Source organism: Acinonyx jubatus, chromosome C1 (assembly GCF_027475565.1).
Source record: "Acinonyx jubatus isolate Ajub_Pintada_27869175 chromosome C1, VMU_Ajub_asm_v1.0, whole genome shotgun sequence".
In the NCBI taxonomy this organism is placed as follows: Eukaryota; Metazoa; Chordata; class Mammalia; order Carnivora; family Felidae; genus Acinonyx; species Acinonyx jubatus.
This window is the reverse complement of record NC_069381.1, coordinates 12,552,965-12,567,340: the sequence shown is the minus strand read 5'-3', so window position 1 is coordinate 12,567,340 and position 14,376 is coordinate 12,552,965. Positions and strand designations below refer to the sequence as shown.

The 14,376-nt window shown below is 54.6% G+C and overlaps 1 protein-coding gene across 1 annotated transcript in view; it reads right to left on the bottom strand.

Moving 5' to 3' along the window:
• The window catches only part of ACTL8 (actin like 8), a 60,519-nt gene extending 53,272 nt beyond the window's left edge, over positions 1-7,247 (bottom strand). The window contains exon 1 of the mRNA XM_027058183.2: positions 6,999-7,247. The gene's annotated coding sequence lies outside the window, so the exon portion shown is untranslated. The remainder of the gene's footprint in view (positions 1-6,998) is intronic.
• Between the last annotated feature and the right edge of the window lie 7,129 nt (positions 7,248-14,376).

The following is a 14,376-nucleotide window of genomic DNA, read 5'->3' as shown; positions in this document are numbered from 1 at the left end:
TCCCTGGCCCTCAGGTCAGCACCCCCTCTCTGGGCTTCAGGTCCTGCATCTGCAAATTGGGAAGTATAACCGTGATGGGCTGTGGGAGGTTAAATGCGTTCCCGCTTACAAGGCGAGGTGAGCGGCCCGGTGAGCCGTCAGGGCCCAAGGTCATGATTTTTGCGCTCGTTATCCCTCTTCTCTAACGCACTTGAGCCCAGGTGGTAGAATCATCAGAACATCCTCTCTAACAGGGCGTCTGAGCAGAAGGGATGGGAGGCAGCGAGCGAACCCAGGAGCCCCGGGTTCCAGCCAGGCCCTGCCGCTCCCACACTGCACGATTTCGGGGAACGCAGAACCCTCTGTCCGACTGAGTCAGGGCCACGCACTGCCCCCGGTTCACGGGGCTGCCACGAGGCTCCAGACTGGACCAGGGATGTGAACACAGCCCCGAGGACACAGTGAATCAATGCATCCCACTCATTCATCATAATTGCATTTGAAGAGGCGCCAGAGTCAAAAAGCCAGGGTTCAAAGGTGACGCCTCTGACACACGCCGCGAATCACCAGCTCCCTTTGGAGATGTCAGCAGCGCCTGCGAAGCCGCAATTACCAGGGCAGGGAGTGTTCCTGCTTCTCCCATTTCGGTCACAATACCATCCAAGAGCGGAGGGTTACGCGGGGGAAATTATAGTAATTACTCTGCGGGAGGGCTGGCTGTGTGAACTGCGGCTGATCTAAACCTGGGCTGAGCTCGACCTCCCTGGGAGCTGGGAGAGAGAGCAAGCCAGGGAACGTCTGCCTCACCCCAGGGCCCTGGGCAATGATGCCGATGTCGCTTAATGAACTCACAACTGTCATCAGGCCACGCGGGCAGGAGAGCCTAGTGGCTGAGAGCACAGGCGTCAGGTCGGGGCAGCTGGTCCACCACGAGCCAGACCTTATCATCCAGGGCAGTGGAGACAGCACGTTTACACAAGCTGTGAAGGCAGCAAAGATAATGGGGGTGTGTAACTGGCCCGGGGCTCAGAGCACACCCCTCCGAGGAGGCGAAACCTGAACTGGAAGTGGAGGGGCAGCCATGAAGAGGGACTTCCCTGGGCCTCAGTTTCTTCATCTGCCAAATGGGTGTGATCCTCGTGCCTGTATCCCGGGGCCATCGGGAGCATCTGAGGAGTTAATGCACACAAGGCATCCAGCACAAGGTCTGGTCCATAGCGCTCAAGCAGAGGTGGGGGCCAAAGGCAAGGAGGGGCTGTCCCGCCTTATGAAGTTCATTCCCACAAAAGTGGTGAGCCCCTCCTTCACACCAACCCCTGTCCTAGTCACTGGGAGACAGCGGTGACCTAAAGTGGTAAAAATCCCGGTCCCTGCGGACCAGGACCAGGACGGTAGGAAGTCACCAGCCATGCACTCTGCAGAGCCCCGGACTCACTGCCCTTTACCTACTGCTTTTCACGGATGGGGAAGCGTCCAGCACCCCCAGTCGGCCCCCTCCTCCCACCGACCCTGGATCCCAATGGCACCCCTCCCACCTGCTCTCTGGCTGGAGCCCCCCAGCTGCTGCACAGCTGTCCACTGAGAGTTATGAGTCCCCAGTTCCTAAATCTGGGTCTCAGCCGTGATCCCCTGGAGAGCTTGTGACAAAGTACAGATGCCCAGACCCCACCCCAGGTGGCTAATTCTTTGGTCCGAGCAAGGCCAGGACTTCACTCGGATGCTTGGGAACCACGAGCAGAGCCCCCTATCCATCACACTTGACTGTGAGCTCACCGAGGGCACAAATCTGCACCCCCCCCCCCGGGGCCTGGCACACAGTAGGTGTTCAGGGGAATATAAGTGCTTAGCAGAGTAAGTGAAAAAATAGTTGACCGGATCAAAGCTCCCCTTCCCCATCCCCAAGGCCACCAATGGCCCACTGTGCTGCCACCAAGCAAGACACGGGGCTGACATGCTCAAAACCCGGCCACCTGGGATAAGTGGAAGAAGGGGGAGGAACCAGCGATCAGGGCACAGAAATGCCTGCTTCTGAGCCTCAGTTCCTGTAAGTGGGATCACTGGCGCCATCTCCAGTAAGGAGCGGGGAATTCAAGACTCAGGGGACCGTGATCCTGAAAGGTGGACGCCCCTGAGACACCTCTCAGTGTCATCTGCGAAGGGTCCCCTCCGTCTCCCTGAACGACGGCCATCAGCGCCTGCTTGCCAACTCCCAGCAGTGGGACGCTGAGCACATCCACTGGTCCACGGCTGGAAAGTTCTCGCCTGGGAAGCCAGCCCTCCCCTTCGGCCCCACCGCACGAGGCTGGTCCTTGTGTCATCTGAAGACACATCACAGAAATAGTATCACGTAAGGTCATGGTGAGGACTGGATAAACAAGGCACGTGGGTGCCGAGCCCAGAGCCGGCAAATCTTAAGGGCTCAAGGCCTTCCGCTGCATCGACCAGAGGCCACAGCAGGGGAGGGTAGGACGTGGGCAGGTCACAGGGCCTTGAAAGCTGAGGTACAGACAGTGGGTGTGTCCTCAGAACAGCCATGGAAGGCCTCCTGTCTCTCCAAACTTCTCTCATGGCAGAGCGGTTGGCCAGACAAGCCACGAATAAATGACCAGGCCCCGGAACAGAGGGGCCCTCAGGGGACCCTCAGGAGGCTGAACCGCTGAAAGACAGAGGGACTTTCAGGAAGGAGGACCACAGGGTCATCCCCAAGGCCTGCCCCACAGCTGCCCACCAAGGGGAAGGACCCGCCAGAGGCTCGTGCACACATCAAGGCACCAGGACTTCCGTGAGCCCTGCCGCGGGCCTGCGGAGCCTCTCTCGGCTGTGCCCATGTGGCTTTGTTTCCACCCACTGTCGTCTGGGTCTGGGACACATCACCAAGAACCATGACAGGGAGTGTGGAGGACTCATGGCCTCATTTAACCCTGGTGACAGCACTGAGGTTACCATCCCCACTCAGCAATCAGAAAACTGAGGGCTCAGACTGACCATAGCTGGTGAGGCACGGAGCTCCGTCCCAAACCCGGGTTCCCTGGGCGGGGGGGGGGGGCCTCCCCACCCCTCCACACGCTCCAGCTTGTCAGCCCCAAGGCTCCCAGCCTCTCATTCTTGGCAGGGGGGCGACGGTTGGGGGGGGGGGAGGGACATTAAGGATCATTTTGCTCTAAGCCTTCTTGTGCCCAAGGCAGGCACGGGCACAAGCCCAGAAGTCCCGGGAACCCTCTCACAGAGAAGGGCTGTGGCTAACGAAGAACTGGGAAGAGGAAAATGTAACCAGCGCCTCACAACACTTCACGCAGAGGAGCTGCGCTCCTCCTTTGGGGAGGAAAATCAGCAGACTCTCCTCCCAGGCCGGAAGCAAGGGGTCCTGAGGGTGCCGGAGAGAGGCTGGGGTCCGTCCGGGGTCCAGCAACGGGGAAGGGAGGGCAGAGTGCGGCATCAGGGGGCGCCTCGAGCTCCCTGGGGCTCCCAATGCCCTGGCCAGGAGGAGGTGGGGCGCACAGGACCCAATCTTCCCCCAAGTTTGAGATGGGAGAACCAAGGGGTGGGGGCATACGGATGTGACCGTGAGAGAATCAGGGATGCCACCTGCTCAAGGGGTCCTTCTGACGACCCCAGCACCCAAGCACCCCCTCCCCACCCACCTGCAGACATCATGAAACCCAGGCAGGGCTGAAACCACCAAAATTCCCGCCGTCCTGGAGCCCACAGGCACCTTTTCCTGGTGCCCACCCCATCACAGGACTGGGGCGAGTTCCAGAGACTCGGCTCACTCCAGCCCCAAAAGCCTCCCCTCTGCAGAGGTCTCGGCCCCAGAGACAGGAGCCTGAAGTAAGGTTCACACCTCCGGGCCCTTCTCCCAGCCTGACCAGAAGAGAAGAGCGAGGAGACAGCCACATGCTCGTTTCATTGTCGCCCGGACCCTATGACAAGCCCATCTTATTATCCCCACTCACAGGGAGGGAAACTGAGTCCACACAAGGTTGGGGTCCTGCCCAGGTCACGCAGCCAGAGGCACGGCCGGAAGCCAGATTGTCCCCTCTGCAGCTGATGGAGTGACCAAGTCATCAGGGAGGACCCAGGGGCTGGGGACGCGCAGGGAGATGACCTCCCTCGTGGGCACAACCAGGCCGGAGGCCTCAGCTTCTCATAAAACTCAGCTGCAAACCTGAACCAGCAGCTCTGCCGGCCCCGCCCTCCTACCTCAGCCCCAGGCCTGTGGTTCCAGAATCAGACACCAGGGGACCCCGGGCCCAGGGCAAACCACCGCTAATCAGTCACACTGGAACCGCCCGGCAGAGAAGAAGGAAACCAAGGAGAGTTCCCTGCCCAGAGCAGAGCCATGGCGGGAAGGACTGAACTCTGATGGCTCCTGGCCACACATGTGGGCTTTTCTACAGCCGACTCTGAGGAATCAAAGTGTGGCCGGCCGCGGGGGCCTAGGCATGTGCCTGTGGTTTTAAAGGGCCCAAGGGGCAGGGGGGGCTGGTTTGTGCTTGATGGACAGGTGGGCAGGGGAGGCAAGGAGGAACAGCCTGTCCATGAACAGACCCCTGGCCCAGCAGTCAGGGGACTGTGTGCCTTCAAGCATTTGAGGGTTTGGGCCCTGCGAACCCCTCTCTCTGGGGGTTCTCAGTTACATTTGAGCCCCTTCCAGCAAAACCACCCACTCCACTGGCCCCCATGAAGCCTCCTGAGTCCCAGGTGCCCTCAAAGTACAATCTTGTGTTAAGCATCACAAGACAAAGAAGGGGGTGGACTTCTAAAACTCTTTCCCCCCAAGAAAGCAGGAGCACCTGAGCCAGGTGACCTCCGATGAGCCCCTCAGCACCTCAAACCCTCCTGCCTACAATGTCTCCTCCACGCCGCACCCCCCCCCCCCAGGGGCTGAGGGGTCAAAACAAGTCAAGCACTAGAGGAAAGCCATATATTAGTAGCAGAACGATGCTGGGCCCACATTCCCCCAAAATCTCCCCGCCCAGTGTTCCTTTGGGATGGACACCTGCTAATTCATTGTCCCATTTTGAGGGCGAAGCTCGAGGCCCAGACCTTCCGTGGAGCGGCCACACAGAGTCTGTGACAGCAACAACCCGGAGCCTGGCTCAGGCCCCAGGGGGAAGAAGGAGGGAAGCAGGGAAAGCAGAAACGTGCATCCATTAAGCACCTGCAGTGTGCATCCATGAAGACCTGCTGGGCCTTTACTAAGCCCTCTGCATCCAGGGTCTTTCTAAACGCCACAACGACCCCCAAGATTCAAACACGGCGCCCCTCTTCTTCTTCCCTCTACAGAGAAGGACCCACCCCCACCAGCCCAACGCCCTCCGGCCCAGACAGCGATGGGGGTCTGGCTCACTCTGATAAGGACATCTGCAACCTTATTTAAAAGTCACTACTGCACATAATTAGAGGCACTTACCCCCTCAGATCCATCCTTCTCCAACGATTGCTTTTATAGCCAGTAATAACTCTCGAAAATTCCTCAACAGATGGAAATTTTATTTGACTAATCATGGCTGTCTGACTAGCTGGGGTGCAGCAGCTCAGGGTTCAGCCTGGCAGGATGCCAGCTGAGGTAGCTGTCAGGGGGCTGGGCAAAGAGCCCAGAACCCAAGGCCACCTTGAGGGTCCACTCCTCAGAGGGAAGGCACAGGAGGGCGTCAGAAAGCGCCAGGCACTGGGCAGCCATGGCAGCCGTGTCCCAGCTTTCCCGGGTCCCGACAGGGCACCGAGACCCTTTCCCACTCCTCTAAGCTCTTGGTCTCTAGACACGTGACGGTCGGTGCCAGGGAGATACGGGGACATCCCAGCGTAAGCACCTAATAACAACGGTATGTTGGCTGCTGCCCACTGTGTACCGACTCCATGCCAGCCCCGTGCCAAGCACCTGTGCGCGTTATCCCATTCGGTCCCGCCAACAATCCTATGGAGGCACGAGAACATTCCCATTTCACAGATTCACAAATAGACGATGGAGCAGAGCCACATGAGCAAGGTCACCAGGCTGGGCTGCCGCCTGCATCCGGGGAGTTAAGAGTTGGTGCCTTTGCTCCCATTCACCCAAGGCCAAGAGATCCTTCTAGAACCCACGTCGAATTTTATCACTGATACAAAAAAAAACCAAAAAAAAAAACAGACCCATGGGACACCTGGGTGGCTCAGTCAGTTGAGCGTCCCACTTCGGCTCAGGTTGTGATCTCATGGTTCGTGGGTTCACGCCCCACATCGGGCTTTGTGCTTTCAGCCTGGAGCCTGCTTCGGATTCTCTGTCTCCCTCTCTCTCTGCCCCTCCCCCGCTCATTCTCTCTCCCTCTTGCTCTCTCAAGAATAAATAAACATTTTTAAAAATTTTTAAAAAAGCAGACCCACAAAACTCCCTGTGACCCCGTAGCACCCTGTAGGCAAAATGAGCATTTATCCATGGGATATAAACATGTGCACAGAAAGGCTGGTGCATTTGAGAATACGCATAGCAAATTATTCAGAACAGCCCCAAATTGGAAATACCAACGTGAAAATGGATGGACAAACAATGACTTATAACACACAGTGTGAGTCACTTTGCAACCAGTCAGGAGGGAGAATCCACCCAGTAATCTGAATGGGGAAAGTTCTGTATAAAGAATTATTGCCTAAACATACTAGAAGACCAGACAAACAAGGGACTGGCTAGAAAGAATTAGAGAGAACTCTAGAGAATAGTATCCAGGAAGAATCCCTCTAGGGCTGACACAGAACCCCTAAGAAGCAAAAAACAACCCCCCCCCAACCTGGGCTGAATAGAGCCCCCAAGGAGGCACTCGCTACCCCAGACTGAAAGGAGCCCCTCCCCTGGCCACAAGGTTGAGACAGAACTCCCCAAGGAAGTACACATACACACACACACACACACACACACACACACACACCCTCCAGGGCTGCCAGCCAGACTCTGCGGACCAGGACACGGCTGTGGCCCACCACATGGCAAGCACTTGGCCTGGTGCCATGCTGGTGGAACTTGCTAGAAATCCACCCCGGGGGACTCACCAGAAATCTGCCCTGGAGGATACCACAAAAGCCGCCGCTGGTGACACACCCCACGTCAAAACTGCCAAAACTGCCTCCAACGCGGTGCCGGGGGGGCCGCGGGCCGTGCACTGCAGGAGCCAGGAGCTGGGGAGGCAGAAGCCCGGGAGCACCCAGAATCAGGAAGCAGGGCCCTGTGCGGCTGCATGGGCCCCCCAGCGCCCTCTACTGACCAGGCTGAGCCGGCTTGCAGGGAAGAAATTTAAAGGGCCCAGATCCATTTCCACCCGGCAGGCAAGAAGGATGGCTTCGGGGCAGCACAGGCAATCATGGACACACAGCATGTTCCGTCCCCTTGACTACTGAGCTTCCATAGGAACCCTGCTCACACCATTGAGCTCCTGACAACACAACTCTGCATTCCCACCCAAGGAGACACAGCCATCATTCTTAACACTTCTCGTAAAATGAAACCAACAGCCCTAGAAGTCACCACTGACTGTATTTATTACTCCTCAAACCCCGTCACAGTTCCCCAGGATAGTCTGTCACCTAAAGACAAAATTGTAAAGTTAACTTCCCAAAACTCGCATATAAGATAAAAACGGAAAGGGGAGAGAATGGTGAGTCGCTAAGTCTGTCTATATGTTGTAATCATTCGTTCAGGAACTGGAGGAATGATCTTGGGGCGGGTCCACGAGCCACCTGGACCCCTGTGCGTCAGCCGCCACCTTCTATCACCTGACCACCATAAGCCCCCACGTTGACCTCTGGGCCAGAGTGGCACCGTGGGTCCCCAAGAATCAGGGTTTATTCAGAACCAGTGCAGAGCGATCCCTGACCCGTCTGTGTATGTCCTTTTCCCCAGTACACAGCCACCCTGGTAAATGGCCCCAGGTCCCTTTGGGGGAGGTTTGGAGGAATATTTACAGTAAGTGCTTGCAGAAATGAGAAGGCTTCTTCCTCAAAGGGACCTGGCCTCCCAAGGGATTTTTCTGGGCTCGGGAATTGACTGAGGTATAGAAACTGGAGGAGAGGCAGAGAGACTCTCCGTCACGGCGGAGCATGCCAGGTTTTGGCTAACCAGACCCAGAGCTTTTTATGTTATGTATCTATCAAGCTGCCATTTATTTCATTCCCGGGGACACTGTGATCCACTAGCCACCACCAAAGATCCCTGTGGGCGAAGGCGTTCTGATTGCCTGCACCTCCCTGCTGCCTTATGGTAGACGTGCCCACCTCGTCCTTGGCAGTGATGTCCTGCCCCTTGGTCTCCGCTATTCCAGGATGCCCTTATACCCGCTGCAACCAGAGGGCCAATCCCAGCAGAGGCAGCCTCTGAGGTCACACCCAGCCTACAAAAGAGAAGCCACGCAGCGTTTCAAGGATGCTCCCCTCACTCGTGTATTTGTCAACGCCTCTGTCTCCCGCTCCCTCTCGTGGAACATTGTTGGAGGGGGTGCAGATCACACACAAAGTGCCCAGTCCAGCAATCCTGTCTCCCCACACCTTTGGATTCCTTCTTCCGAACATGACGCTGCAGCGTCATTAACTGTAGGCCACCGTCGGGTCCAGATCTCAGCCAACCAACCAAGTAAGCTGTTTCAACCACCTCTAGCCCACATGCTAATAATCAAACCCAGAATCTCCAGTGAGTGCATGCGTGACAATTCACCAACCCAGTGTTATTGCCTGCCCTCTTCGGTCTAAAACCCTTGGAATCCACTCCTACATGGGTTCCCCAGAATTCTGCTGATATGTGTTAGTGAAGTCTTGCAATTTCTTTGGGTGTGCTAGTGTGTCCCTGCCACGATGCTGAGATCTGGCCCTAGTTAGAGTCTAGTGACAACAGTAAGCAGTCTTTGTAAGCCTTGAGGAAAATGGGCATTCCCTCTCAAGGTATCTGTCCCCACCAAGGGTATTACAGGGTGTTTGTTTGTTTGAGAAAAAGAGAGACAGAGAGAGAGAGAGAGAGAGAGAGAGAGAGAGAGAGACTGTGTCTGCACCCAAGGAGGGAAAGGGCAGAGAGAGAGAGGAGAGAATCTTTTTTTTTAAATTTTTTTGATGTTTTATTTATTTATTTTTGAGACAGAGAGAGACGGAGCATGAGCAGAGGAGGGGCAGAGACAAAGGGAGACACAGAATCCAAAGCAGGCTCCAGGCTCCGAGCTGTCAGCACAGAGCCCGACGCGGGGCTCGAACTCACAGACTGTAAGATCATGACCTGAACTGCAGTTGAACGCTCAACCACCTGAGCCACCCAGGCACCTTGTCACAGGGTTTTTAAACAGAGGGGAAATAGCCTCAGACACAGGAGGGAAAGCCACCACCACCTACAAGGGGGGCTCAGAGCCACTGGGGTTTAAGATCGTCCGTTTCATCTGGGCCCATCAGATAGATGTCCCCATTCCATGTTTCAGAACCCCTTTCCTTCCCCGTCAATGCCCTAATTTTCACATGAGCAATCTGTCAAGATGTGAATTCAATTGTGGTTGTAATTCAGCAACCGACACAATTAAATTTTGTTTGATTTTCAGCAATACCAGCCCTGCAGCTGCAAAATAATAATAATAATAATAATAATAATAATAATAGCAGCTTCTCAAAAGGCTGTCATGAAGGCTTTCCAGTTCTCAGACCGTGACTTGAGCTGAGCCAATGGACCTGAGCTTCTCATCTTCTCTCTGTAAGCTCAAGAGCCCTCAAAAGAATCAATCCCACACCCCCACGGTCCTTATACTTGTCACCACTGCCATTAACGGTGAAGCACAGCATCACTCTGGCTCCCAAGGGACGTGCCTCGTTGGCACTTCATCTCAATCAACCACGGGTGATAGCTTGGTTAATTGCAGGGCCACTTCATGCCCTGGGTTACTAGCACCCCAGTTCCCACTGGCTCAGCACCACGTTCAAGCCCATGAGAAAACCAGTCTGGAAATCTTGTCTCTGCAGACCCACCCTCCCCCCGCCCCCTGTATCACTGCTGACACCAATTCTATACTGGTTTGGGTCTGATCAGGAAAAAGAAACCACACAGTAATTCCAACAGGGAAAGTTCCATATGAAGAATTATTCACTTCTAACAGGGGACCGAATGAACGGAGCATTGGCTAATAAAGAATAAAGAGAATTATAATTAATGTAAGGTTAGAAGCTAAAGGAATAGCCATGACCCAAAGAGCTGAGACAGAGCCCCCGAGGAAGAGACCCCACCTGGGGCAGAGACGGAGCCCCTAAGAATGCCACCCCCCCCCAGGAACACCCCCTGAAGGGCTTTGGTGAGAGCCTGGAGGATGAGTTTCCCCACCCTACAAAGGTGAAATAAAGTTCCCAAGGCCTGAGGTAGAGTTCCCAAGAAAGAATGCCCCCCCCCCATGCAGGGGCTGAGACAGAGCCCCAAAAAGGAGCTTCCTCAGAAGAGATTCCCCCACATCAGGCTGAGGGAGAACCCACAAGGAGGATCCCCTACCCTGGGGTGATGTAGAGGCCCCAAGAGGAGCCCCCACCCTGGGATGATATTGAACACAGAGCCTCCCCAGAAAGAAACCCCCACCAGGCTGAGCTAGAACCTGAGCTCCCCCCAGAGCTGAGGAAAAGCCCCCAAGGAAGAGCCCCCACCCCCACCCAGGACTGATGATAGAGAGCCTCAAGGAGAACCCTAAGGCTGATACAGAGCCCCCAAAAAGAGACCCCCCATAAGGCTGAGATAGCTGCCCCCCCGCAAGGAGAAACTCACACCCCAGGCTGAGATAAGACCCCCAAGGAAGAGTCCCCTCCTGAGGCTGAAAAATCTCCCCAAGGAAAAGCCCCTGAGCTGAGGAAATGTCCCCTAAAACACACACACCCCCTCCAGGGCTGCCAGCCAGACTCTGCGGACCAGGACACGGCTGTGGCCCACCACATGGCAAGCACTTGGCCTGGTGCCATGCTGGTGGAACTTGCTAGAAATCCACCCCGGGGGACTCACCAGAAATCTGCCCTGGAGGATACCACAAAAGCCGCCGCTGGTGACACACCCCACGTCAAAACTGCCAAAACTGCCTCCAACGCGGTGCCGGGGGGGCCGCGGGCCGTGCACTGCAGGAGCCAGGAGCTGGGGAGGCAGAAGCCCGGGAGCACCCAGAATCAGGAAGCAGGGCCCTGTGCGGCTGCATGGGCCCCCCAGCGCCCTCTACTGACCAGGCTGAGCCGGCTTGCAGGGAAGAAATTTAAAGGGCCCAGATCCATTTCCACCCGGCAGGCAAGAAGGATGGCTTGGGGCAGCACAGGCAATCACGTTATAATAAGCAGCACAAAATGGAACATTGCCCAGCAGTGAAAAAGATACGTGGCTTAATCTTAGAGCTATTAGGTTGGATGAGAGAAGCCAGACTCAAAGCCAGCGCCTTCTGTAAGGTCTCATTTGCACCAAAGTCAGCAACAGGCAAACTGATTTACTGGGACAGAAAAGTGTTTAAAAGCAGGGTGGAGAGGGAGGCGTTTTACTGGAAAGAGGCACACTGGGACTTTCCGGGGTGACAGACGTATTCTCCGTGCTGAGTGGGACGGTGGTAATACAGGTGTAAACATTTGTGAAAACCCTTCAAACTGAATACTTAAGGTCTGCGCATCTCGTGGCAGGTAAATTATACCTCAATTTTTAAAAATCAGCCCCCGTGGGGTGCCTGGGTTGCTCAGTCGGTTAAGCATCCAACTTCGGCTCAGGTCATGATCTCACAGCTCATGAGTTCGAGTCCCGTGTCGGGTTCTGTGCTGACAGAGCCTGGAGCTTGCTTCGAATTCCATCTCTCTCTCTCTCTCTCTCTCTCTCTCCCCCTCTGCCCCTCCCCCACTCACGTTCTGTCTTTCTCCCTCTCTCTCAAAAATAAATAAACATTTTTAAAAATGTTTGTAATTAGCCCCTGAATTTTTGGTTTCAAATCCAGTCACTGTTGGGGGTGCCTGGTTGCCTCAGTCGGTTCAGCATCTGACTTCGGCTCAGGTCATGCTCTCGTGGTCCATAAGTTCGAGCCCCGCACCGGGCTCTGTGCTGACAGCTCAGAGCCTGGAGCCTGCTTCTGATTCTGTGTCTCCCTCTCTCTCTCTCTCTCAAAAGTAAATAAACATTACATTTTTTTTTTCACATCTGTGTACCATCTTCCACACAGTAGGTAAACAAATATGTTTGAGTAAACGAATCACACGCTCTTTGCTTTCCTCCCATCAAAACAACGTGACAAGACCCCGAAGTCACTAAGCTGCAGTGGTCCCCCCCCAACATCTTATCTGCAGCATCACTTTTGGTTCCAGTTACCCACAGTCAGGTCCGGTCCCGTGGCAGGTGATTTTCCGACGCACTCCCAGGAGGCCGGTAGCAGCCGCTATGTCACACGCCTACATCATTCCCCTCCACTCCTTACGCGGGCATCTTATCATCTCACGTCGCCACAAGAAGGGTGATTACGGCACGTATCAGCTATTTTGAGAGACAGACCACATTCACAAAACTTTTATGACAGTCTATTGCTATGACTGCTCTATTTATTATTAGTTGTTCTTAACCTCTTATTGTGCCTAATTTATAAGCCTTATCGTATGTATGTACGGGATAATTTGGTACCATCCACAGTTTCAGGCACCCACTGGGTGCCTCGACCTTCCCCCCACCCCAGATAAGGGGGGACTACTATCCCGGCCTGCTTTTCCACTTTTCCCATAGCTCTCTGCTTTGTGTTTAGTAGCAGTTCTTATTACGCTGACGTTAGCTTCAGAGAGGCAAAAATAATAATAATAATAATAATAATAATAATACTCCCAGAGTGACCAGCCTGTCTTGAATGTTCTGTGCCTGACCCTGTTTTCAATACTCTAACGTTCATAACAGCCTATGAAGTAATTACTTCTCTCATCCCCTTTTTGCAGAGGAGGAAACCGAGACCCAGTTTGTCTCAGCGTCTACACTCGTAACCACTCCGGAGTCAGACTGTCCTAGGTTCAAATCCCTGCTCTGCCGCTTGCTAAGTGCGGGTCTTCGGCAAGACGGCACGTCGCTCTGAGCCTTGCTCCACTCAGTCTTTGAAACAGGGATGCTACTCTTTCCCCCTCATTGTCTGAGGTGCAAGCAGGTTTACCCACATGGAATGTTTAGCACGGGGTCCGTCCCAGAGCAAGGGCTCACCGCCATGAGTGAACAGTGGATGCCACCAGTTCTGAGAATCAAAACACACGTTTTCGCGTTTGAATACCCCTGACATCGGAATGTGCCGTGCAACCAGTGACATCTCGCCATCTCCTGGGACGGTGCCAGTCCTGACACAGGGGTCAGAGCCGGGGCGAGAGCAACCCTGGTCAAAACCGTCCATGCTGTTGTCACTTCCACATCCGGGGATCAAATAGCTTTCGATAAGAATAAGATAAAAATATGATGAGCTGAGAAAGCATCATGTCACCCTTTAGTTGGCAGCTGCTTTGCCTTCTTAGAGACACCTAAATTACTGGTGTGTTTTACAGTTGATGGTTTCTTGGATTTGATGAAATGCACCCCGGTGTTGTCATCCCAGTCTGTCTTCCCTGCTGCGGACAATTGGATTATCATACCCCATTCTTCCTGCCTCCCTGTTAGACAGTCAGACGGCCATGCCTTCGTCAGGTGCCCATAGTGCCTCCCCCCAGGGTAGAGCTTGGCCACGCAGCTCACTTTGGCAGGTCAGCAGCAGGACAGTGCACCAGTTCCAAAACAAAGCCTCAGGAGACATCCTGTGTCTCTGCCCAGCCATGGGAAGCAGACCCTTCATTGCCACTAATACAAGGAGAGCAAGAGACACGTGTGGTCCGCCCGCAGCCTGAAGTAGAGCCACCCGGCTGCCCAGCCACCCTGAGCAAGAGTAATTGCCTGTAAGCCCCTGAGATTTGGGGAGTGCTATTTGTTATGCGGCATTGACATCGTAGCAATAGCTAATTCATCCATTGAACTATGTGTGAGGGCCAGTCCTCTGTATCTCCAGTTTCCAAACTGACCCCTAGACATAGTGGGTGTAGAGGGCACTCAGAGAGATGCTCAGAGGTGGGGGGGGTGGGGAAGCAGGCTTGGGAATCACACAGACCTGGATTCAAATGTCAGCTCTTTGGGGTGCCTTGGTGGCTCAGTCGGTTAAGCGTCCGACTTCGGCTCAGGTCATGATCTCACAGTCTGTGGGTTCGAGGCCCATGTCGGGCTCTGTGCTGACAGCTCAGAGCCTGGAGCCTGCTTCGGATTCTGTGTCTCCCTCTTTCTCTGACCCTCCCCTGTTCATGCTCTCTCTCTCTCTCTGTCTCAAAAATAAATAAATGTTAAAAAAATTTTTTTTTAAAAATGTCAGCTCTGCCCCTTCCTAAGCCTCAGTTCCCTCACCTGCGAAGTGGAGCTTCTAGATTACA